General features: G+C 54.3%; 1 pseudogene; it reads left to right on the top strand.

Annotated features, from left to right (window-relative positions):
- The first annotated feature begins 257 nt into the window (after positions 1–257).
- On the top strand, positions 258–26,045 carry LOC142069920 (maestro heat-like repeat family member 5; annotated as a pseudogene).
- The last annotated feature ends 294 nt before the right edge of the window (positions 26,046–26,339 follow it).

Consider the following 26,339-nt stretch of genomic DNA (forward strand, 5'->3'; position numbering starts at 1 on the left):
CAGCAGAAGGAGAGGCGGGAGTGACCCGGGGGAGGCCGTTTGGCCTGCGGGATGGGCCTGGGAGTCCGGAGACCTGGGTTCTAATCCTGCCTGTACTGCTGACTGCCTGGGTGACTTTGAGCACATCCATTGGCTTGTTTCCCTGCTGGCAGCTGTAGGCACTGGTGGAATAGCAATACGTGGACTGGCTCTGATGCTGAACGGGGCAGTCGCCTCTCATCCCTCACAAGCAATGCCTTGTCCTGGCTTCTTGCAGGATGGCTGAGGAAGTCCCCAAGGTCCCCTTGAAGCCCATCTTGCCTGGGAGGAGACGAGACCTCCTCGAAGGAAGAGTCCGCAGAAGAGCCCACAGCAGCAGCAGGAGCTGTGTGTGCCTCAGCCCTTCCATGCTGGTGAGTGGGTGCCTCCTGGGTGGGCGGAGGGGCTGCAAAAATGGCAGGGGCCATGGCCCTGCATTGCGGTGGGTCTTGGCCCCTCTGGGGGTTGGGGTTGCAAGACCAGGGTGTCAGTGGTGGGAGAAGACTCTATCACCTTTGTACAACTCTGGGCTGCCATGAGATGGAGAGACAGGAAAACCCAGGCAGGGGGGAATGGCCCCTCCTGCTGGCAGCAGCTGCAGCCCCTACATCTGATCGGGGCATTAGGGGCAGCAGCAGAAGCATCAGGTGGAGACTGACTGAATTGCCCACCCCGATCCGTCACACACAGGGTCGGAAGATGTTTTCCACCAGTCGAAGGGGATGCTCTGTGCACGGTGGGTTGTTAAGCCTAGGATTGCAGGGCGCCGGCCAAAGCATGAGATGCCCCCTGATGTTGCAGCCCCATCTGCTGGCTCCTTTGCAGGGGGGTGATGCATGGCACAGCACTGTGCATTTGGGTGGGAGGGTTGATGATGGGAGCCCAGGGCCTGCCCAGGTTACACCCGGTGGCTGTCGATGGCAGGAGAGGCAGTCAGAGGAAGCAGAACGGGCAGGCCCTGGGTCCCCATATCCCGCGCAGACTGGGTAGCTCCTCCCTTTACTGCAGCGGGGAGCAGAGCGATTCACTGCCAGTCCCTCTGCCCCCTCCAGCAATGGCCCGGAGAGCGGGGACACCACTCATAGCCTGACATCATGCCTCCTTCCAGGTGTGGCACTCCCCAAATCCCCAGGCTCAGCCTGCATGCTGGGTGCGCACAGGGAAGTGGGGTGGCCTCTGGGAACCAGGGCTCTGACTGGATCTTTGCTGGGCTGAGCAGCAAAGAGTTGGGGAAACCAGGGATGGCTGTGCCAGACCCTGTTGTGCATCGGGGCTGCTACCTTGCTGGGGTGGGAGCGGGGGGCAAGGTTTTCTGCTAAGATCTCTGTCATCCAGCCTGCAGCTTGGCAGCCCCAGGTATTACCACTGCTCTGTCTTTGATCAGATTCACCATCACCTGGGAATGCCTCCTGCTTTATGGGGCCAGACTCGCAGGAGAAAGAGACCCTAGACTACATCAACACCTTTCTCAAGGGCAATGAACAGGTACCAAGAGCCCTCCTCTGATCTCTCAGCTACTGCCCTGTCCACATGCAGTATCCGTCCTTCTCCGGATGAGGCATGGATTCTAAGGCCAGACGGGACCTCCCCACTGTGACCTCCTGTATAACACAGGCCAGAGACCTGCCCCCAAATAATTCCTGTTACACTAGAGCATCTTAAAAACATCCTCTCTTGAGTTACAAAAGGCACCCACCATGCCCCTTGCCCACTTGTGCCCACTGGATTTGGCCAGTCCCCAGCGTGATGGGTTGCCCCCCTTTGAGGTGCCACCTGATGTACTGGCTTATCACTGAGCCCGCCTGTTCTGCCAGCCTGGGCCCCCGTTACCTTGTCTTGTTGGGCTCGGCTCACAAGCCTCTTCCAGCCATACACACAGGCAGGGCCACACCCAGCTGCAGAAAGGCACAGACACTGAGCTCAGCTCTGGGAAGATTCAGCTGAAGGGCCTTGTCCCAGTTCTCTGGTCCCCACCTCCTTTGGAGTACAGACCCAAAGGTTTTATGACATTCGCCCCCTCCCTCGATGTCGAGAGAGGTATGAACAACTCTTTGCCCCTCCTCCCAGTTACTAATTTATACTACAAACTGGGTTGTGGTATAAACAAGAAACAAGATGATTAACTACAAGACGTAGATTTTAAGCGGTTATAAGAGATAGCAAACAGAACAAAGCAGATTACCCTAGTAAATAAAGAAAACACACAAACGAAGCTTTACACACCAGATAGATAGGATATCCATTAGCAAATTCTCCCCGAGTGACAAACAGGTTGGCAGATTCTTAAGGCAGAAGCTGCCTTGGTTTTGCAGCTTGGATTTCCCAGGTTTTCTTGCACAGGCTAGGAATCTCTCTCTAGCCTGGGACCATCACTTCTCATGGTTCAATCTTTGTCCCTCAGGTGTTTCCAGGTATCTTATTGCAGGGAGTCTGAGGTCCCATCCCGTCCCCCCGGCGATGTCATTGTTCCCCTTTTATCTTCTCTTCCCACCTGCTGGAAAACTCTTTTGCTGTGACCTGGGTCCAACAGGTCCCGTTGTGTCGCGTTATCTCGGGGAGGTTTCTATTGCACACAGTTCCTGGGGTAGCCCTAATGCTTGTGCATTTCCTCCATGAACCAGTGTTTGGCTTTTTTGCTGTTCTACCTAAAAGGCTGTTTTGAACCTCACAGTGTTTTTCAGAAACACATACACAGCTGAACTTCAGAACGTCACACACAAGGATAGCACATGCAATCCAATGAGACATTAATGTCTAGCAGATAAAGACTTTTAGAATGATACCTTACAAGACATACTTGGTACCAAATATGACAGTGGCAAATATTGGGGTGTCAGGGTGTCACACCCAGATGTTCCTCCCACTCTATCAAGCCCCCCAGTAAAACTGTCCGGCTGCTTAGCCCCCATGTTGCAGTTCCTCTTTGGACACCTACCCCGTGAGACCTGCTCCCTCTCTGGTCTGGTTTCACACAGAGCTGCCCTGCCCTCCCCACATAGTCACTCCTGTTGGGAGATGAATGGCCTTCTGGCCTTCGGCATATCAAAGCCTGAGCAGCGCTGGGGTGAAGCTTTCTGACATCTCTCCCACTGGCAGCTCCTTTCCACACTAACCTTCCTGTTTTTGTCTAATCTCTGCGGGGCATAGGAGGAGACCAAGAAACTTAAATTCTTGGATTGTGTCATCACCATCAGCAGGGCCGCCCTCACGAGGCACCCAGAACAAAACCTGGCAGCTTTTCTCTGCAAAGCCCTCCTTGTGGAGAAGATAAAGGTGAGTAAAACACACACTTGGGCTATGTTACTTGGCGGGTTTAGTGATTGGCCTGGAGAGCTCTGCAGATTTGTCTACCTTCAACTGCCAATCGCTGGATCATGTTGGACGTTTGTCTGTTAGACTGAAGAGCCCATTATCAAGCATTTGCTCCCTGTGTAGATACTTAGAGACTGTCATCAAGGCACCCTGTAACCTTCTCTTTGTGAAGCTGAACTGATTGATTTCTGGAGTCTCTCACTATAAGGCATGTTTCCCAGTCCTTCAGTCACTCTTGTGGCTCTTCTCTGACCCCTCTCCAATTTATCAACATTCTCCTTGAATTGTGGGCACCAGACCTGGACAGAGGATCCCAGCAGAGGTCGCACCACTGCCAAATACCAAGGGAAAATAACCTCTCTAACAACTGGAGATTGCCCTGTTTGTACAGCCCAGGATGGCATAAGCCCTTTTGGCCCCAGCCTCGCACTGGGCGCTCCTGTGCACCTGATTACCATGACTGCCAAGTCTTTTCCAGAGTCACCGCTTCCCAGGTTAGAGCCCCCCATGCTGTGAGTGTGGCCTGCGTTCTTTGTTCCTGAACATGTCACTGTATTGAAACATAGGTTGTTCCCTTGCACCCAGCTTCCCAAGTCACTAGGTCGCTCTGTATACACCAGTCTCCCTGCACAGAGCCCCAACACTCCGCAGTCAGTGCCCACTAGGGAACTAGCAACAAATCTGCTCCGTAGATTTGGAAAGTCTTTGCTCTGCGGCGCTGCAGAAAGCTTTCCAGAGCTTACCTCCCTTCCCTGAACGTGGGACAGCGTGTGCTGGTGGGTGGTCCAGTGGGCTGGGGCTCAGTTCCTCAGTGAGACCTTTGGGCAAATCACTTCCCCCTCTGTGCCTCAGTTTCCCTCCCATGCCTTGTCTCATCCAGTTAGCTCGTGAGTTCTCTGGGGCAGGGACTGGCTCTCACCGTGTGTGTGCAGCACCTGGCACAAGGAGCCTGATCTCAGGTGGAGTCCCTGGGTGCTAATGCTGATGGAGCCTTTGCAGTGCACTGGTGCGTGACATTGGGGCACTTACCACAGGCCCTGCACTGCGCTCCCCAGCTGGAGCCCTGGACACCATCAAGCCCACAGCAGGACGACCTGTCTGCCGAGGCCACGTGTTGCAGGCCCTGCGCTTTGCTCCCCAGTCGGAGCCTTACGGGAGCTCGGAGCCCGGCTGGCACTTCCCCACATTGTCTCCCCAGGAGCTGATTGATCTTGAGTCCGTCGACTCCCTGACCAGTGGGGTGCGTCAACAAGCGATGCTCGCCATCATGGAGCTGAGGTACCCGGCCTGCCCGCGCAGCCCCAGCTAGTGCTGTGTGCAGCCAGACACGCCAGCCTCTTGGCATGGCCAGTTCTCCAGGGCATTGCCCCCTCTGCTCCTCCCCCGTCTTCCGATTCCCCCGGGCACGTGGCACCCGTGGGTTGGTGGTGGAGGATCCTTCGGTGCCTGGCGACCTCTCCAAGTGGCCGTGTGAAGATGTGGGGGAGGGAGCGAGGGGGTTGGACCGGTCCCCTCTGGGACCCGCAGGCGATGGCTCCGGGGGGAGAGGGGCAGTTGGGCACTGCCGGAGCGGAGCCACCGGAGTCGCCGCCAGCTGTGCCAGCTGCATCCCACCGGCAGCTCAGCGACTCCCTGTGGCTCAGAGGCTGGGCAGGCTGAGCCCTGGCACGTGGCACAGCCTGCGCCATGGGGGGCTCTCTCTCACTGCCGCTGGCACCCTGCTCTCAGCTTCCCAGAAGCCTGCCCATCATGTCCTGGGAGCCTGAGGCCAACATCAGTGCATCAGTCTCGCCTCAGCCCTCCAATCCGCACGTGTCTCTTCTCTTAGCAAAGTGAAGCCACTGCTGCGGGGAATGGAGCTATCCAGCCTGCTCACCGTCTGCTTCTCCAGCGTCTTCTCCCTGCCTCCAGCAGAGACCAACCCGGGCGTGGAGGCTGCTCTATACAACAACGTAAGCCCCAAACTAGCCATGAGGAGCTGCCCCAAACCGAGGGGGAATCCTGCAAGTCCCTTGTGTCCCTGCCCCCTGGGTTACCTGGCGCTAGCATAAGAGTGTAATGATCACAGCTCCTTGGCAGCGCTTCAGCTCAGGACCTGCAGTACCAAAGCACAAGGCCCACCGCCACAGATAAAGGAGTAACTCCCTCATAGGGTAGCAGTAGTAGGCATTTATCCTTCACAGGCACCGGCAATTAGTGGGGAACAGACACTCCCTTCACAAGCCCATTCATCCCCAGTGCATGGCTGGGGGCACAGGCCTGAGATCGATCGGCTGCTTGAGATGCACACAGGCCAGGGGAAGTGAAGCTTGGCTGGAAATCTCCCCTCCCCCTCAAATGCGGAGTCCTTCCTGACTCTTCTCATGTGTTAGACTGTGTGCAGTGGCTCCCTGGGGACAGCAAAAGCGGGTGGGGTCCTGTTGCCAGGAGGAGTTTGCAGTAGGTCCCCTGCGGGTACAAGTGAGTGAGTGAGCTGGAATAGCAAGGGCTGCCATGGCCTGGGGCGTGTCACACGCCAGGGCATTGGTTCGTCGCCTGGCTGGGTAACGCCACTTGCTGTGGTTTCTCCTCTGCTCTGCACGCAGACTCTGAACACCATGGATAAGCTGCTGAAGGCCTTGGTGTGTGAGGATGACTCCCGTGACTTCTGACTCCCGTGACTCCCGTGACTTCTGCTCCTCAGAGTACGTTCTGTACAAAGGTTCTTGGGCTGGAGGACCAAGTGCCCCCGCTATATCTGAAAAACGTCTGCATGGCATGGGGGTGGAGGAGTGCGGGATCTGCCGTGTTCTCCACTGAGCCTCATCTGAGCCTGGGATTCATTTGTGTTCACCATGGGCCCCACCAATACTGGCCAGAGCCCAGAGCTAGATTCCCCCAACGTTCTAGTTCTGGGGCCACAGGAAGTCGATTCTGTGGGTGGTTTGTGCTCAAAAAAAAGGGAAATGTCCTCAGCAGATATTCGGTCTTCTCGATCCCAGAGCTTGGGAAGAGGGAATCACAGACGTGCAGGGCTGGAAGGGATCTCAAGAGGTCATCTACTCCACCCCCTGCACTGAGGCAGGAACAAGCATTCCTCGACCGTCCCTGAGGAGCGTTTGTTCAGCCTGTTTTTTTAAAACATCCATGATGGGGAGTCCACCACTTCCCTAGGTCACCTGTTCCAGTGCTTAGCCACCCTTAGACTTTTTCCGAATATTTAACCTCAATCTCCCTTGCTGCAGATAAAGCCCATTACTTCTTGTCCTACCTTCAGGGGATGTGGAGAACAATTAGTCACCATCCTCTGTGAAACAGCCCTTAACGTATTGGAAGAGTGTTAGGAGGTGCCCCCTCCGTCTTCTCAAGACGAAACATGCCCAAGTCGTTCACCCTTTCTTCATAGGTCAGGTTTTCTAAACCTCTGATCATTTTTGTCGCTGTCCTCTGGACGGGCCCCAGTTTGTTCACATCTTTCTTAAAGTGGGGTGCCAAGAACTGGACACAGTGCTCCAAGCTAATACACCTCAGAATGACATTTCCCTCTTTCACAAAAGCAGCACACTCTTGATTCCTATTCAGTGTGAGATTCACGCTAACCCCCAGATCCTTTTCTGCAGTCCTGCCACCTAGCCGGTTATCCCTCACTTTGTTTTTATGCATTGGATTTTTCCTTCCTAAGTGCGTTACGTCACATTGGTTTTGACTGAATTTCATCTTGTTGACTTCAGACCAACTCTCCAATTTGGCAAGCTCATTCTGAATTCTAATCTATCCTCCAAAGTGCTTGTAACTCCAGCTTGGTGTCATCTGCCAGCTTGACAAGCATACTCTCCTCTCTGTTAACCAAGTTCTTCATGAAAATATTGACCAGTACTGGACCCAGGCACACCCCTGGGGGACCCCACTTCAGACACCCTCCTAGTTTGCCAGCGAGTCAGTGATAACTCCTCTTTGAGGATTGCCTTTCCATCAGTTGTGTGCCCACTTTCGAGTAGTCTCATGTGGATCATATTGGCTTAGTTTGCTTATGAGAATGTCTTGTGGAACTGTGTCAAAAGCCCTACGAAACTTCATATACATCATCATATACTGCCTCCCTCCATCCACTAGGCAAGTAACCCGGTCAAAGAAGGAAGTTAGATTTGTTTGGCATGGTTTGTTGTGGACAAATCCATGGTGCTATTCCTTATCACCCTATTATCTCCTCTAGGTTCTTACAAACTCTTTAATAATTTGTTCAATAATCTTTCTGGGTACCAAAGATAGGCTGACAGGTGGATAATTCCTTGGGGCCTCCTTGTTCCCCTTTCTGAAGATAGGCTCTGTGGCTGCCCTTCTCCAGTCCTCTGGGACCTCAGCCCTCCTAAAGGTTCAGAGATTGTTTTGTCTAGCTCCATCTCGTGTGAATATCATGAGGCTCTGCCAACTTGAATACATCTAACTGACCTAAATTGTCTTTTATCTGTTCTCTCCCTACTCTGGCCTGTATTTCTTCCCCCTTGTTGTTAATACTGTGGTCATCATCTAGTCGCCATTAACCTTTTTAGTAAAAACTGAAGCAAAAAAGGCATTACACACCTTGGCTTTGTCTGTATCATCCATTATTTGCTCTGCTTCCCTGCTGAGTAGTGGCCCCACACTTTCCTTTGTCTTGCTCCTAATGCTACCCAGAGCTGCTTCTGATTGCCTTTTATGTCCCTTGCCAATTAGAACTCATTTTTGCCTTGATTTTCACTCTATGTGCTTGTGCGATTTTTTGGTCCTTCTCCTTCGCAATTTATCCCAATCTGTTTCTCTCAGGTCCTGCTCCCCTGGACCGCATCCAAGGAGGTGCATGTGCGGCTGAGGGCAGTGGGAAGAATCACCTGGCTGACCAAATTCATCTCCGGTCAACACAAATTCAAGGTGAGCAGCCTGTGACTCTGGCCGTCTCCTAACTGCACTGAGCAGGCTCGCGGTGCAGCGCTCCCTGGCAGGGAAAACCCGGGCCTGGAATAGTGACTCAGCAAGATCCTCGGTAAGAGTCCAATCTAATGAGCCCTGATGTGGACGGGTCTGTCCTCTAACTCCAGTGGGCCTTGGGTGGAGCCCCATAATTCTATCTCCAAGGACTCTCCCCGCTGTTCCCCTAGGACCAAAGTCTGCTCCGCAGGGTCAGCGGATTTACACAGGATCGCCTTGAGAGCACCATCTGAACCCAGGTGTCTCTTCACCCCCTTTGTCAGTTGCCCCCGGGATGCTTTGGCATCAGCTCCTGCCAGGCTCCCAGATGAAGACCCCCTGCTCTGGGTGCTCAGGGCCATTGAGCTGCTCCAGCTGCTCCATCCCCCCTGTGGCAGGGCCTCCCCTCCGGCAGCTGAAGCGGGGCGCTTGGATGATATGCCCCCAGAGGCTGGGGCAGCAGAAGAGAAGGAGGGAGGTGGGAGGGGACACAGTGAAAGGGATGGGAGGGGCCAAAGGAGCCAGAGCAATGGGGAGTGGGTCAGGGGAGGCCGTGCAGACCTCAGGAGAGGAGGGCAAGGGGCTTGGTGCGACGTGGGGAAGAGCAGGGAGCGAGTACAGGGGCTGCAGGAGGGGCAAGGGAAGGTCTGGCAGGAGGGGGAGGCTAGAGGACAAGGCTGCAGGAGAGAGCCGGCAGGAGAGAGCCGGCAGGCTGGGTGCGGCACAGAAAGTGGGGGTTGTGGGGAGCTCCAGGATGGAGTGAGAGAGGCGGAATGCAGAGAAGAGGAGTCCAAGGTGACCTCACGCTCCTGGACCTGAGGTCAGTGGAGGGAGGGGGATGGGAGAAGGGGCTGGGATTAGGAGCTTGCCCTTGAGATGGAGACTGGACATTAGTTCATTCCTTACCCAGGTCCCCACTCGAGGGCAATGTTTGCTGACTTTGCTACCCAGACTTCCAGTTCCTGCTGAGCTTCCCTCAGTCCCTGGTGATGGGTCCCATGGCTCCTCCTGCTCTCATTGTCCCCAGTCTCTCTGCGCTGGGCTCTGCCTCCCCCGGTTCTAGACCCTTGCTAGTTCAATGCCAGGGGGACATGCTGCGCTGGGCTTGCAGGGTTGAGTTACTCCCCTTGCTCCCTCTCTCCATCAGGGAGTGGAGGAGTTCAGAGTCCTGGGCCAGCTGGTGGGCTGTCTCACTCTGTGCAGTGCTGAGCAGGAGCAGGAGATCTGCCGATCGGCTATGGAGGGACTTCACCACCTCTACGCCTTCATGCTGTGGCAAAAACGTAAGAGCACTGGAGACCCTTGTCCTTTCTAAATACATTGACATGGGGTATCCAAACATGGGAAACATATTTATTGAACACTTCTGCCTTTTCTGCATCCTTTTAAACAGTCTCCATCTAGTAATGAGCCTACACCATTGCTAGGATTTCTTTTGTTCCTAATACACTTTTTAAAAAAAACCTCCTTAGTATCCATAGTCCTTCAAGCCATGGAGTTTCCGCTGATGTCTTTAGCTTCCCTGTCCATATTCTACTCTTCATAACTCACATAAGAATGGACATACTGACTCAGATCAGTTCATCTAGCCCAGTATTGTGTCTTCTGATAACGGCCAGTGCCTCATGCTTCAGAGAGAATGAACTGAAAAGGGAAATTTGGAGTGATCCATCCCCTCTCATCCAGTCCCAGCTTCTGGTAGTCAGAGGTTTAGGGACATGCAGAGTCTGGGGTTGCATTGCCTAATTATCTTGAACCCAATTATACTTTTAGTCTTCACAACATCCCACGGCAACAATTTCCACAGGTTGCCTGTGCATTGTGTGCAGAGATACCTTCTTTTCTTTGCTTTTAACTTGCTGCCTATTAATTTCAGAAAGTGACTCCTAGTTCCCGTGTTATGTGCAGGGGTAAATAACACTTCCCTATTCACTTTCTCCTCACCAGTCATGATTTTATAGACCTCTGTCATCTCCCCCCTTAGTCAGCTCTTTTCTAAACTAAATGGTCCCAGGTCTACACTGCAGACCTATATTGTTATCACTCCATTGCTCAGGGCTGTGAAAAATCCACACCCCTGTTGGCAGAAGCACCCCTCCCACTGACATAGCTAGCGCCTCTCCGGGAGGTGGATTAAGAGCTTGTTGGCAGAGGACCATCTTCTCTTCAACGCTACAGCGCCGGTCCAGCTATGGCGATAGAGTGGTTTCAGTGTAGACTTGTCCCCAGTCTTTTTAATCTTTCCTCATATGGAAGCTCTTCCATACCCCTAATCATTTTTGTCGCCCTTCTCTGCACCTTTTACAATTCTGGTACATCTGTTTTGAGATGGGGCGACCAGAACTACACGCGGTATTCAAGGTGTGGGCACGCACACTGGATTTGTATCGAGGCATTATGACATTTTTCTGGTTTATTATCTATCCCTTTCCTAATGGTTCCCAACCTTCTGTTGGCTTTTTTAACTGCCACTGCACGGTGAGTGGATGTTTTCGGAGAACTCTTTATGATGACTCCAAAATCTCTTTCTTGAGTGGTAATTTAAACCCCATAATTGTGTATGTATAGTTGGGATTGTGGTGTCCAGTTTGCATTTATCTATATTGAATGTCATCTGCCATTTTGTTGCCCAGTCCCCCAGTTTTGTGAGGTCCCTTTGTAGCTCTTCGCAGTCTGCTTTGGATTTAACTATCTTGAGTCATTTTGTATCATCTGCAAATTTTGCTACCTCACTGGTTACCCCTTTTTCTGGATCATTGATGACTAGGTTGAACTAGACTGGTGTCAACACAGATCCTTGGGGTGCCCCGCTCTTTACCTCTCTCCACTGTGAAAATTGACCATTTAGTCCTGTTGTTTGCTTCCTATCTTTTAACCACTGACCCATGAGAGAACCTTCCCTCTTATCCCATGACAGCTTACTTTGGTTAAGAGCCTTTGGTGAGGGACCCTGTCAAAGGCTTTCTGAAAGTCCAAGTACACTATATCCACTGGATCACCCTTCTCCACATTCTTGTTGACCCCCTTCAGAGAATTCTAGTAGATTGGTGAGGCATGATTTCCCTTTCCAAAAGCCATGTTGACTCTGCCCCAACAAATTGTGTTCACCTATGTGTCTGATAATTCTGTTCTTTCCTATCATTTCAACAATTTGCCTGATACTGAAGTCAGGCTTGCCAGGGATCACATCTGGAGACTTTTATAAAATTCATTGTCACATTCGCTATCTCGTACAGAGGCCGATTTAAACATTAGCTTACATACCACAGCACTGCACATAAGTTTGTTTGGATGTCTCATGAGAGCTGCAACCTTTGCACCAAGCAGGCAATTTACCATGCGGTTCTCCCACTCATCACAAACCCAACTGCTAATATGTCTATTGATTGATTCCCCCATTACTATTACCTGGCTTTTCTTTGTAACTGGGCTTCCCGCCTCAGGAGGGGCAGCCTCAGTGTGAGAGGATATCCTGACTTCATCTGGCAGGTGGGTCCCAACTATGGGATCGTCTCCCTCTGCTCCAGCTCGATGTTCTCCTTCCCAGAAACTTTAACCCTCCTCAGCAGCACAGAGGCTGTCAGACTGGGGGTGGGACCACTCTACTGCATCCCTAAAAGTCTCCTCTATGTATCTCGCTGTCTCCCTTGGCTCCACCAGTTCAGATCCTCTGGCCTCCTGGTCTCCGAGGGCAGTAGCTCCTTGGGCCAAATGCCCAGATGTGCTACCTGCCCACAGGGCTGGGAATCCTACATGCTGCATTCAGTGCAATCAACTGGAGAGCCTCACACTGCTGCTGCACTTCTGCCTGGTTTATTTTTACTCTTCCAGGGGGGTTAGTTTGTTTAGTTTTGTTGGGGGGTGGGGGAGTTTATTGGCCTGAATTTACTGTATGTTTCTTAGATGTACTTGTCTCTAAACTTCCTTGCAAAACTCCCGTTTCCAAAGCTAACCTCTGATTTATATTGCCTGCTGTCTGTTTCCCCTCCCTGGTTCAGGCACCAAGCTGGCAAAGCAGAGTGCAGAGTATCTGCAGGTCTTCAGGGAGTGGCGAGCGGAGAACACCTTCTGGGTCACCTGGTTCACCAACACCAGCAATATCGCCATGGTAACTACTGTCAATGCTTCCTGGGATTGTTGTGCCCAGAGTTACCAGGAGAGAGAAATTTAGACCCTAGGAGTCAGGGGGAAGGGACAGACCCAGGCGTGTGACTGACCCCATCCAGCTGGGCCGGAGCCCTGCCTATGGCCCACTCCACCTCATAGAATCATAGACCTCAGGAGGTATCTAATCCAACCCCCTTCTCATAGCAGGACCAACCCCAACTAAATCATCCCAGCCAGGGCTTTGTCAAGCCTGACCTTCAAAATCTCGAAGGATGGAGATTCCCCACCTCCCTAGGTAACCCTTTCCAGTGCTTCACCACCCTCCTAGTGAAATAGTGTTTCCTCATATCCAACCTGGACCTCCCCCACTGCAACTAGAGACCACTGATGCTTGTTCTGTCACCTGCCACCACTGAGAACAGCCGAGCTCCAGCCTCTTTGGAGCCCCCCTTCAGGTAGTTGAAGGCTGCTATCAAATCCCCCCTCACTCTTCTCTTCTGCAGACTAAATAAGCCCACTTCCCTCAGTCTCTCCTCATAATTCATGTGCTTCAGCCCGCTAATCATTTTCGTTACCCTCTGCTGGACTCTCTCCGATTTGTCCACCTCCTTTCTCTTGTGGGGGGCCAGATGTGACCTCACCAGTGCCGAATAGAGGGGAATAATCACTTCCCTCAATCTGCTGGCAAGGCTTCTACTATTGTGGGCCAATATGCCTCCCTCCATGCCACATCCCAAGATGCACTGGGTCTCATCCAAACCTGATCCCAGCTCCTTGTCAGGTGTGGTGGGAGCTTCCCCAGAGATTAATGCTCTCCAAGGCATCATTGCGTCCACACACCAGAGCCAGCCCCTGCTGAGCACGAGAGAGTGTATCCGTGCTGTGCAGTATTGTGCCTCCGTGCACTGCCACGCTGGCCTGTGCCGTGCACGACAGCTCCTGATTGCTGGCTGGGTACTGTGCGTCCCAGGTGCAGTAACCCAGCCCTGTCCCGGCAGAGCGGGCTTTGCCTGCACTCCTGGCTGGGCCAGACCTGGCTGCTCGGTCCGACTGGAACCGCACTGGGCAGCAAAAGGGGTTTCACTGGCAGGTTTGTTTCAGATGTTTGGGAAGTACTTCAACCCATCCGAGCGCATGGACTTCCTCCTCACTGCTATCGAGGGAATGAGAGACATCAGCGTCCATGACTCGGTGGCAGCCAGGCACATGCTGCATGTGATCCTGTGGGTCCCCAGCCCAAGCTTGGAGAGGGTAAGAGCTGCAGTGAGAACAGCCTGCTGGGGGAGCCCATCCGTGGGAGACTCTGTCTCTGGGCGCTCGGCATTACTGGGGGGCAGGTCCTGTGCAATGCGGGGGGTCAGTCTAGGTGATCTCCATGGCCGCTTGTGGTCTTGCAGTCTATGAATCGATAGGCCGGGAATTGGCCCTGTGTTCTAGGCCTGGAGCTGGAGAAGAGGATGTGGGAGGGCAGATGGCTCTCAGGTAGGGCAGCTCCCTGGCACCCCAGATCAATAGCAGCGCGAGGAAGCCAAGGCTCCCATCTCCCCACTTCCCTTCCAGGTGTCGGAGGCTGTGATGAGCGTGTACCACAACCTGGACTCCATCATCGAGCCGCTGGCCCAGCAGCAGCTGCTCAAGGCCCTTGTCGTGCTGGGCGACCAGTACAGCGAGGAGGTGGTCACAACCCTGCTGGGCTGCTCGCTGTCACGTGACAGGTACGGGGCTGGGACTGCTGACGCTTGCGCTCCGGCTCCCCCAGACTGGTCCTGCTGCCAGGGACAGGGGCGTGCAGAACCATCCGGAGACCTCCTGCTCTCTGCAGAGCTTCTGCTTGTTCTGGAGGGTTTTGCAGGCTCACATGCCGTGGAGACAGGCCAGCCTGCAAAACCCCATATGGCAGCCCTCGGCCTCCCCCGGGGCTGACACTCAGACCCGGCCCCCATGCAGCCTGCGCCAGGCAGTGGGGGCCCTTGCTGCAGCAGGAGGGCAACAAAGGGCCGGCCGGGGGCGGGAGACTCAGCAGGGTGCGGGTGGCGGTGGGTGCTGGAGGCTGGCAGGGCTCTGGCCAGGTGAAATCGGCTCTCTCCCTTTGCAGCGTTGCTGTGGAGATGTGGAGGGTGCTGACATCCCACCCCAAGACCGCAGGAAAGGTCCTACGGGAGCTGCTCGACAGGCTGCAGGAACGGCCGCTGCGCCAGCATCACGACGTCTCTCAGCAAGAGGCTGGCGTCGCCCCCTTGGCCGTAAGTTCCAGCCCCTGCAGCAAGGGAAGGAGCGCCGTGTGTCCCCACCATGGCCTGAGGGTGTCTCTCTGTCTCCCACTGGGTATCGCCATTGGGCCGAAGAGAGAGAGCGTGACTCTAGCCAGCGCTATAGTGGAGGCAGAACACGCCGAAACCCTCTCCTGGTGCTCTGGGACACCTCTCAAAGAACCGCAGGGTGAGAAGGGATCGCAAGGTCAGCTTGTCCAGCCCCCTGCCAAGATGCAGGATTTGTTGTGTCTATCCCAGCCCAGACAGATGGCTCCAGCCATCACATTGGTGAGGCCTCATCTGGAGTACTCTGTCCAGTTTTGGGCCCCACACTACAAGAAGGATGTGGATAAATTGGAGAGAGTCCAGCGAAGGGCAACAAAAATGATTAGGGGTCTGGAACACATGAGTTATGAGGAGAGGCTGAGGGAGCTGGGATTGTTTAGCCTGCAGAAGAGAAGAATGAGGGGGGATTTGATAGCTGCTTTCAACTACCTGAAAGGGGGTTCCAAAGAGGATGGCTCTAGACTGTTCTCAGTGGTATCAGATGACAGGACGAGGAGTAATGGTCTCAAGCTGCAGTGGGGGAGGTTTAGATTGGATATTAGGAAAAACTTTTTCACTAAGAGGGTGGTGAAACACTGGAATGCGTTACCTAGGGAGGTGGTAGAATCTCCTTCCTTAGAGGTTTTTAAGGTCAGGCTTGACAAAGCCCTGGCTGGGATGATTTAACTGGGAATTGGTCCTGCTTCGAGCAGGGGGTTGGACTAGATGACCTTCTGGGGTCCCTTCCAACCCTTATATTCTATGATTCTATGATTCTATGATTCCTTCTATAAACCTCCAGCAAAGGGGCTTCCACAAGCTCCCTAGTTGTCTGTCCCATTGTCCTACTCTTCTTACAGTTAGGAAGGTTTTCCTGAGATTTAATCTAAATCTGCAGTGCTGTCGTTTGAACCCATCCCCTCTTGTCCTGCCCTCTGTGGCAAGAGAGAACAACTTTTCGCCATCTTTTTTTTTGGCAGCCTTCAAAGAATCTGAAGACCATTAGCACGTCCCCCCTTAATCTCCTCTTTTGCAAACTAAACATAGCCAGTTCCTTCAACCTTTGCTCGTATGGCTTGTGTTCCATCCCTCTAATCATCTTTGTCACTCGCCTCTGGATCCATTACAGTTTCTCCACATCTTATGTAGACATTGGTGACCTAAACTGGACACCGTACCCCAGCTGAGGCCTAACCAGCACTGAGTAGAGTGGTACTATCACCTCCCATGACTTGCAGGCTATACCTCTGTTAATGCAACCTAAGATTGCATTTGCTTTTTTCTTTTCTTTTCTTTTTTTTTTTTTTTTGCAACACCATCGCTTTGCTGCCTCATGCTGAGGCTGTGATCCACTGCAGCTCCCAGATCCTTCTCAGCAGTACAACCTGTTATCCCCCATTCTGTTTCTGTGCATTTGCTTTTTCTTCTCTAAATGTAGCACCTCACTTTTGTCTTTGGTGAGTTTCATTTTGTTGTCTATAGCCCAGTCCTCCAATTTACCATGATCCCTCTGAATTTAAGATCTTTCCTTCAAAGTCTTGGCAACTTCTTCATCAGGGAGCTGATGCAGGGCTGGGGTCACTGAAAGCTTCCCAAGGGACCTGGCCCTGGCCTGAAGTCAGGAGCCCTGGTTTCTCTTCCTGGCTCTGCCACTGACCTGCTGGGTGACCTTGGGCAAGTCCCTGCCTGGCTTTTGTCTGTTGTTCTGCAGGGCAGGGCCTGGCTCCTGCAGGGTGCGTCTCTGGGTGTGTGATCCAAAGAACCCTAGCACGAGAGTAGCAGCAGAGCTGTGGACTCTAGACCTCCAGGGAAAGCTCGTGACACCAGTGATCCGGGATGCCCGGACAGAGCCATTTTGCTTTAATTGGAACCATTTTTTCCTACGAATCCCCTTTTTGAGCCTCGTAGGTTTTAACTGTTGACTGTAATTCTCTTTGTTATCCACCATTCCCATTGTTCCATGTCCTCAGCCTGGTTTTCACTTGCTTGTGTTTTATTTTTCCTTCCGGAACCGGTAAGCCTGTACTGGACACTTTTTCCCTGATCCTGGTTGAGGTTTTGTGGGGCTGTCTTTGAACAGTTCAAAAGCCAAACACAGAAATGATTGAATCTGGCTTTTAGTAACAGACCAACCCTAGAAGTCGTGTACAAAATCGGCTCCCTCACCGAGGCTGGGCTGTAAGGCCCGGGACTCAGGAGAACCCAAGTTCAGTTTTGGGCTCTGCCAGACTCCCTGGGTGACCATGGGTGAGTCACGTCGCCTCTCTGTGCCTGAGTTCCATGTCTGTACAACGGGGATAGATATCCTTCCTTTGTGTGTCTAGCCTGTAAGCTCTAGGCCAGGGAATGTCTCTTTCTGTGCCTGGAAAGCCCCAGCACACGCCCTGATTGCAGATAGGCGCTGGAGGTGCTATTCTAACCCTTCTAACAATAATACACTTGATTTGTTTGGGGTCAAGGTGTTGTGCAGAGAAGTTTCCACAGATGATACCTGCTAATAAATACCACCCCTGAGATCGGGGGTACAAGGAAGCAGCTGCTTATGTTGCAGGTAGCCGGCCCCGCTGCCTACGATCCTAGCTGGGGCTGTGCAAGGGCTTTGAGGCTCTAACATGTCATCTGGAGGCGGGGCGCTAGAAGACTTTTTATAGTGGAGGTGCTGAACACCCCCTTACACCTGTCCACACACCCCACCACCCCTAGAGCTGGGGTCAGGAGCAGGGCCATGGCTCCAGGGGGGCGGGAGATGGATGGGGCAAGGGGGCCGAGGCTGGGGCTACAGCTGGGAGTTGGCGCAGGGCCGGCAGCTGGGACCTTGTGTGTGGGGCCAGGAGCAGAGCCCCGCGAAAAACCTTGGAGTGCTGCAGCACCCCCTGCACTCCTAGTTCCCGTGGCTCTGTCTGCAGGGGAGGCAGACGTTGTTTTGGAAATGGCTTGTTGGGTCACCGGAGGGTGTTTCGTAAAGCAGCTCCTCCTTTCACACAGGTGGGGAAACTCCAGCATCAACTGCTAGTCGTCGTGGAGCAGCTACACGGGGCAGACAGGGACGTCATCTCCAACGCCATCACCGTGCTGAGAGACATCCTCGCCGGCATGGACAGGCAGAGCGCCAGCCCCGTGGCTGTGCGAGTGGCTAAGAAACTCCTGCCGTTCTTTCATGATGTAAGGCCTGGGGGCCCGCGGGAGACCCTTCAAGCCACAGACGTGTGAATGGGGGCTGGCGGGTGGGCTAGCAGAACCTATGCTATGGCCCTAGCCAGAAAAAGGATTGTCGTAAATGACATGAACCTATTCCCGCCTTCCTCTGCTACCCCCTTCTCCATCAGAGCATATGGCAGTAAGGGTGGGAACCCTGGTGTCCTGCAGGCCTGCTGACAAGGATCAGGGCAGCCTGGGGATGAGGCTCCCCTTGAGGGAAAGACATGCATTCCTGAGCCTGCATGGAGCGAGGGGGCCTCTGCAGCACAGGGGGCCGCAATGCTCCTGCTGGCTTCCAGGGTAACAAGTGATGGTACCCTGGTGAAAATCCTGCCCCTCCCCTCCCTGGCCAGGAATCTCACAGCTGGCCTGTCAGCTCCATCAGGAAACGGCTCCATCTGTAGGTTCTGCAGCTACCGCCCTTTCCTCTCCCCTTCGTTCTCATGGTAGGGCAGCATCAAAGGAGGGGCTAGTTCTCCCCAGGCCTTTTGTAACCACAAAGAGCCCCCGCCAGCGTGTTCACCAGACTGATGTTCAGTCCCCCACTGCAGGGCGAGAGCCAGCAAAGTGGGCGGGAGAAAGGGACCCATCCATTACTGCCTTCCAGGGGTAACGCCCCAGTGGGGGCTCCTGGAGGGAACACCCACCTCCCCAGCTCTGACAACGCTAAATCCTACCCTCAGCCCTCCCGAACTCTGCTGGGACCCGGCCGCTCTTTATTTCGCAGTGGCACAGGCCCAGCTAAAGATCAACACCAAGAGCAGCTCCTGCATCTAGTCCAGCACCCGCTCCTGATGGAAAGACAACTGAGAACTACTGTTCCAAGAGCCTGTCTCCAAAGTGGCCAGACAGGAGAGCGCAGCCAAATCAGATAAACAGACTAAAAGAGCTTATGAACACTTTTACAACAGACGTCACTCAGAGAACTGCCTGCTCTAGAACCTGGTGCCCAGAGGCGACATGTAACTGCTGATTGGGGGGGCACCATTTAAAGGTTCAGCCACTCTCAGAACAGCTCAAGTCAACCCGCCCCCCAGGCTGCCCCCCCCTTACCCTCAACCTCATCTCCCAGAAAGCTGTGGCCCCTCCCTACAGCCCCCAGCTATTGCTCCTGGTTCTCGCTGCTGGGCACAGCTCGCCCGGCCTCCCAGGTCACTGGACTGGTCCGGCTCTGCCAGCTGCCATGCAGCGAGGGGGCATCATGTGACCAAGTGGGGCCGACCCTGAGTTAACAAGAAACCCATGTGTAGGAGTGGGGCAGCCCTTGCCGAACCCCAAGCCCCTGGAGGCTGGGTGGTTTCCAGTCATGGCTTCCAAGGCCCCCTATCTGGGAGCTCCTGCACATTTACCACCCCTTGCTCCTGGTTAAATCCCCCCCAGGTCCCTGTGCGTGGCCCGAACAAACACCAGTGTAGGGATTTGCCCCCCATACCTGGCCCCCCTGGCCTCGTTCGAGGGTCGCTGTGGGTCAGCACCAGTGTGAGTCAGGCACGCAAAGCGGGAGGACAAAGTACACACATCCCTTCCCTCTTTGAATCTTTCCTCATCGCTCCCTCTCTGCCGCCTCTGCCCTGGTGCTGCTCTGCCCTGAGCATTTCCCTTTGGCTTGACAGGCGGGTGCTGATGTCAGTGTGCCCAGGGCTGGCTGTGAGATCCCAGGGGCCGTCTCACCCCACCTTACTGCTCTCTCTGGCCAAGAAGTTACCAGGCCAGCCCCTCAGCTGGTGGAAACCTGAATCTCTATTGCCTTCAATGGCGCTATGCCCATGAGACTCTGGCCCCCAGCTGTGCCTGTATGACTGGGGGTGAGTGAGCAATACCCCCTGCAGGGCAGACATCTCTGACACATTGAGCGCTCACCCAGCTGGGTGGGCACGACCGTCACAGCGTCTCCTCCCCACATCCTCTCTTGCAGGAGTCCAGCAAACTCCGGGTGCTCTCCCTCACCCTCTTTAAACACCTGCTGGAGCTTGTAAGGGGGCCCAACAGGAAAAAGATGAAGGAGCACGTCCTCCGCAGCCTGGTTCCGCTGCTCCTCCTCCTGCACGATGAGCGTCCCAATGTGTCCCAGGTGAGGCCACGAGCTGGAGCCTGCAGCTGAGATTGTTACAGAGTGACCAGGAATTTGTTGGGGGGGCCAACATGTGACACCCCCCTTTAAAAGGTCTGGCCGGCAGAGGGCAGGTGCTCAGTGCTGTGACAATCACGTGCTCAAAACCACTTGAACGTTGAGTCCAGTAGCGTCATGACCATGGCGACCCACCCAACTGCTGAGTCTTCCCTGCCTCCTCTGAGGCCAACACTCCCCCCCTGCAGCCAGGCTGAGAGAATGGGTGGGCGGAGGGGTCAGCTCACCACTCCTACAGCCACTGGCCTCCGCACATTCCCCTGGCTGTGCTGGTGGGAAGAGCACAACCCTGGCCATGGTCCCTACAAGGAGCAGAGCTACCCAGCCTCCGGATGGTGCCCAAGACCCAATGTGCCCTCGGCCAAGCAGCCCGGACAGCTCTTACAAGCCATGACATGCCCAAGCCCCCCCTCCGCCCCGCCCCAGGTGCCTGTGCACATGCTCGCTCTCATGGCCCCCATCACTTGGGAGCCAAATGCCCCCGGCAGTAATGAATTCACCCTCCTACCCCCCATGAGGTGGGGAACTAAAGCACAGCGTGAGGCCTAGTGCCTCAAAAGTATTGAATGCCCATGGGCATTAGGCACCTAAATCCCTTTGTAGCCCTGGGCCGAAGCAACTTGCCTGAGTTCCTGCAGGAAGAGCTGGGAATTGAGTCAGGTCTCCAGCCATTGCCTTAGCCATACCTCCGCCCTTCCGCAAGCAGCCGCGGGCCGGGAACCGTTCAGCACACACGGCCTCCAGTAACTATGTTAGTGGCTTCCAACTGGGCTGTCCCTAGCCATTTGGGTGCCCTATCCAGCCCCCCAGCAGTGGGGCTGTGTGGGGTCCCAGGCCTCCCCCTCCCCCCTACCAGGGTCTGGGAGGCAGGAGCTGAGTGGGGCCACTTTTGGGGGGCCCACAGGCCCAGAGTGGCCTGGGGGATTAGCGGAGAGCTGGGAGTAGCCCGTTCTGCTTCCCTCGCCCCGGCTCCAGCCGTGTGGCTCGAGGGAGGGGGTTTGGGGAAAGGGATCCCTCCCACACACACACTCACTGACAGCAGCGGGAAGCGGAGCAGCCTGGCCCCAGCCCGCTCTACTCTGCCAGCTCCCAGCCGCAGCACTCCGCTTCCCACCGCCGGTGAGTGCGGGGGGCAATCCTTTTGGAGTAGAGCGGGCTGGGACCGGGTTGCTCCACTTCCTGCCACTGCCAGTGAGTGTGGGGTCGCTGGGGAAAGAGGCTTGCGGAGAAGAGGTGGAATGGGGGCGGGCTGGGGATGGAGCAGGGGGGAAGGGGAAGAGGGAGGGCGGAGGGAGTTGTCTGGGCCCTCCCCAGGGACGGCCCTGCCCTTTGTAGTGGGCGCAGCCCGCGGCGGGGCTGGCTGAGGTATAGGGCGGGTCACTGGGGCTGGGGCTGCTGCATGTGCAGTATGCAGCCGCCTAGTGACACCATGAAATTTGGGGCAATTTGGTGCCCCAAATTTCATGGTGCCCTACGCAGGCACGTATGCCGAGGGACAGCCCTGGCTTCCAGCTCCCGTAACCATTGTCGCCTCGCCCCGGCCCCTCTTGTTTTGCAGGTGTGTTGGGACACCCTCAGGAGTGCTCTGGAATTCCTAAGGTGGAGCCAGCTCAGTGCCCATGTCCAGAAAAAGGAGCTTTGGCGAGGCTGTGACTGCCTGGTGAGGGAGCCCTCCATTGCCCAGCTCCATTCCCACACTGAGCCCCAGCCCCAGGACCACACCTGGCCCTGGCTGTAGCCCCTCTGTGCGATCCCCCCGGCACAGGAAGGAGGGCTGAAAGCAGGACACTCCACAGATCTGGAACCTGGCCTGCAGGATGGAAAGGCCTTTAATAACCTTGTGCTCCCTTGTTCTGGCTCCTAGGTGGCGTGCTGCAAAGGGAGGGCAGAAACCTTCCTCTGCCAGGCCATGGCCTTTGTGGAAAACCCGCAGGCTCCCATTAGAGAAGCGGCCATCAGGTTTCTAGGTAACCACAGAGCAGAGGGGTCCCTTAAGCAGAGGGGCTGGATCCAGTCCCAGGCTCTCCTCAGTCCCTGCCGGCAGCGAGAAGTAACCCCTGGGCTCCTGATTGCCGAATGAAGGCTCAGGGGTGTCAGAAACCTGCAGGAGCAAGCTCACCCCAAACTGTCCTGATTGGCTGATGGGCCCCCTCGAACCCCACTGCTCCCCATGCAGTCCCCTTCCCCCCCACCCCCACCCCACCATGGGCTCTTGGTAGTGGAACCTCAAGGCGCTATGCTCTCCTTTGGCAACCAGCCCCACAGCCATCCCTGGGGACTCGCCCTTTCCCCTGGGGACTCAGGAGTGCGTCCTGGACAGCGAGGGGCAGGGAAAGCCCCACTGCTTGGAGGGTGACACACGCTTTGACACCCTCGCTGGGGACGCAGGGATGTGACGAGCTGTTTGTGTGTGTAGGGCTCACTGCCCGGCAGCTGGACCAGCAGAGCCAGGAGAAGTTGGAGGCCATCTGCAACGGTGAGTGACATCTGCTTTGAGCACTGAGCGCTAGAGGGACGAATGGCCCAGGGCCGCGGGCTGGGTTCAATCTCCGATGCCAGTAATGTAATCTTGGGCGAGAGCCACAAAGGGTTGCAAACTGTAGATCCCCAAACCCCTGATCAGCTTCCCCCTCACCCTGTGGTGTCTGCTGGTTGGCATGTGCCCAGGCACTTAGCCCTGACCTCAGAGCTGTGGCCTGGCAAATCCCCAAACTGGGCCTGAGCTGGCTGGCCTTCGCAGACGATTGCCCCCTCCCCGCCCCCGCAACACAGCAAAGGTGGGGTCCTGCCTCCCCCCCTTGCACTCACTAGCCCAGGGTTTGTTGCAGTCACCTCCAAGTGGGGTGCCTGGTGTCAAGCCACTGCTCCAAAGGAGACTGAGGTGACGTCCGGTCATCTACCTCCCTGCTGCGTGCCCGGAACCCTGGGCCAGCGCAGGGCAGAGCAGCGTCTCCTCCACATTTGTTGGGGAAAAGGGGGAGGGGGGATGACATAGCCCAGGCTCCTCACTCCCAGAGCAGGTTCACAGCTGGGCCCCAACCAGAGCTAGAGAATGGCTGAGCTCCCTCCTCGGCATTTGCTGAAGGGCAGCAGGGCACCGGAAGTTAGGCGTAGCCTAAAATGCCTAAGCCCCCTTTGTGAATCTCCCCCTCTCTGGGCTTGAGTGCCCATCTGTGCACTGGGGGGAAGGGGGAGCGTAAATACAGGCAGGGATGAGGCCATCAGATCCTGCAGGGACGGGGCAGTCCTAGAAATAGTGAGTGAATGGGTTTCAGAGTAACAGCCGTGTTAGTCTGTATTCGCAAAAAGAAAAGGAGTACTTGTGGCACCTTAGAGACTAACCAATTTATTTGAGCATAAGCTTTTGTGAGCTACAGCTCACTTCATTGGATGCATACTGTGGAAACTGCAGAAGACATTATATACACAGAGACCATGAAACAATACTTCCTCCCATCCCACTCTCCTGCTGGTAATAGCTTATCTAAAGTGACCACTTTCCTTACAATGTGTATGAAAATCAAGGTGGGCCATTTCCAGCACAAATCCAGGTTTTCTCACACCCCACCCTCCCAAAAAAAAAAAAACCACACACACACAAACTCACTCTCCTGCTGGTAATAGCTTATCCAAAGTGACCACTCTCCCTACAATGTGCATGATAATCAAGGTGGGCCATTTCCAGCACAAATCCAGGTTTTCTCACCTCCCCACCCCCATACATACACAAACTCACTCTCCTGCTGGTAATAGCTCATCCAAACTGACCACTCTCCTTACAATGTGTATGATTATCAAGGTGGGCCATTTCCAGCATAAATCCAAGTTTAACCAGAACGTCTGGGGGGAAGGGGTGGGTAGGAAAAAACAAGGGGAAATAGGCTACCTTGCATAATGACTTAGCCACTCCCAGTCTCTATTTAAGCCTAAATTAATAGTATCCTATTTGCAAATGAATTCCAATTCAGCAGTTTCTCGCTGGAGTCTGGATTTGAAGTTTTTTTGTTGTAAGATAGCGACCTTCATGTCTGTAATTGCGTGACCAGAGAGATTGAAGTGTTCTCCGACTGGTTTATGAATGTTATAATTCTTGACATCTGATTTGTGTCCATTTATTCTTTTACGTAGAGACTGTCCAGTTTGACCAATGTACATGGCAGAGGGGCATTGCTGGCACATGATGGCATGTATCACATTGGTGGATGTGCAGGTGAACGAGCCTCTGATAGTGTGGCTGATGTGATTAGGCCCTGTGATGGTGTCCCCTGAATAGATATGTGGGCACAGTTGGCAACGGGCTTTGTTGCAAGGATAGGTTCCTGGGTTAGTGGTTCTGTTGTGTGGTATGTGGTTGTTGGTGAGTATTTGCTTCAGGTTGGGGGGGTGTCTGTAGGCAAGGACTGGCCTGTCTCCCAAGATTTGTGAGAGTGTTGGGTCATCCTTCAGGATAGGTTGTAGATCCTTAATAATGCGTTGGAGGGGTTTTAGTTGGGGGCTGAAGGTGACGGCTAGTGGCGTTCTGTTATTTTCTTTGTTAGGCGTGTCCTGTAGTAGGTGACTTCTGGGATCTCTTCTGGCTCTATCAATCTGTTTCTTCACTTCCGCAGGTGGGTATTGTAGTTGTAAGAATGCTTGATAGAGATCTTGTAGGTGTTTGTCTCTGTCTGAGGGGTTGGAGGAAATGCGGTTGTTTCGCAGAGCTTGGCTGTAGACGATGGATCATGTGGTGTGGTCAGGGTGAAAGCTGGAGGCATGTAGGTAGGAATAGCGCTGAGTAGGTTTCCGGTATAGGGTGGTGTTTATGTGACCATTGTTTATTAGCACTGTAGTGTCCAGGAAGTGGATCTCTTGTGTGGACTGGACCAGGCTGAGGTTGATGGTGGGATGGAAATTGTTGAAATCATGGTGGAATTCCTCAAGAGCTTCTTTTCCATGGGTCCAGATGATGAAGATGTCATCAATATAGCGCAAGTAGAGTAGGGGCGTTAGGGGACGAGAGCTGAGGAAGCATTGTTCTAAATCAGCCATAAAAATGTTGGCATACTGTTGGCATACATATGCGGGTACCCATAGCAGTGCCGCTGATCTGAAGGTATACATTGTCCCCAAATGTAAAATAGTTATGGGTAAGGACAAAGTCACAAAGTTCAGCCACCAGGTTAGCCATGACATTATCGGGGATAGTGTTCTTGACGGCTTGTAGTCCATCTTTGTGTGGAATGTTGGTGTAGAGGGCTTACACATTGTAAGGAGAGTGATCACTTTACATAAGCTATTATCAGCAGGAGAGTGGGATGGGAGGAGGTATTGTTTCATGGTCTCTGTGTATATAATGTCTTCTGCAGTTTCCACAGTATGCATCCAATGAAGTGAGCTGTAGCTCATGAAAGCTTATGCTCAGATAAATTGGTTAGTCTCTAAGGTGCCACAAGTACTCCTTTTCTTTTTGAGTGAATGGGGTTCATTGTGACTTCTTGCCTGTGTCTGGGGGCTCCCCCAGCTATGAAGGGCAGTGGGGATGTTTAGTGAGGGTTGGTGGTTGTTCCTGCTAGTCCCCTGCCTCCCGCCTCCCAGCCTGCTGCCTTCTTGTCGCGGGTTGAGAGGTACAGCGCTGGCTTGCTCTGCCAGGGCTTTCCAGAGCACCATGGCTCTGACCTCCATTTCCTTCCTTTCAATCTTAGTCCTCAAAGGCTTCCAGCAGGACAGCAAGTCCTCTGTCAGGTGCCTGGCTTTGCAGACCATGCTGATCCTCAAGGCCTGCAAGAAACACCGTCCAGGCCGCGCCAGCCTACAGACACTCTTGCACAGGATGAGACTGATGCATACAAGGGAGAACCCAGACATTGAAGTTGCCCAGCTGCGCGAGTAAAAGCCAGCCTCCCTACTCTGGGGGTTTGGTGCACCAGAGCCCGCCTAGAGCAGGGTGGAACACATCATGCCGCACCATGGCTTTCTCCCCATTGGCCGCCTGCCCTGCCCAGCCACATGAGTAGTTAACCACTCAATAGCTTTTATCACCATGTACTTTTTGACAGGTTTCCATGCCCCGTGTAGAGTTTACGTCCCGCCCTCCGTCCCCGTTTCCGGTCGTGTACTTTTTTGGCACCATCAGCCCTTTTGAACATTTCTTTTGTATTATTTTTCTGTGTTTGGCCAGGGGAAGGTTGCGTGCTTGTGCTACAGTCAGGCAGGCAGAGCAGCAGAAGGTCCATTTGCCTGGCCCTTGATCAGGGCGGGGCAGCAACCAAGTAGGCTGCCACTCCTGACGGTGGGGTGGCAGGGATAGGGGAACCCAGGTCCTCTCGCTCCACAGCGTCCCCGCCCAGGGCCCTAACAGCGTGCTGTGTTTTGACATA

Source organism: Caretta caretta, chromosome 23, assembly GCF_965140235.1.
Source record: "Caretta caretta isolate rCarCar2 chromosome 23, rCarCar1.hap1, whole genome shotgun sequence".
In the NCBI taxonomy this organism is placed as follows: domain Eukaryota; kingdom Metazoa; phylum Chordata; order Testudines; family Cheloniidae; genus Caretta; species Caretta caretta.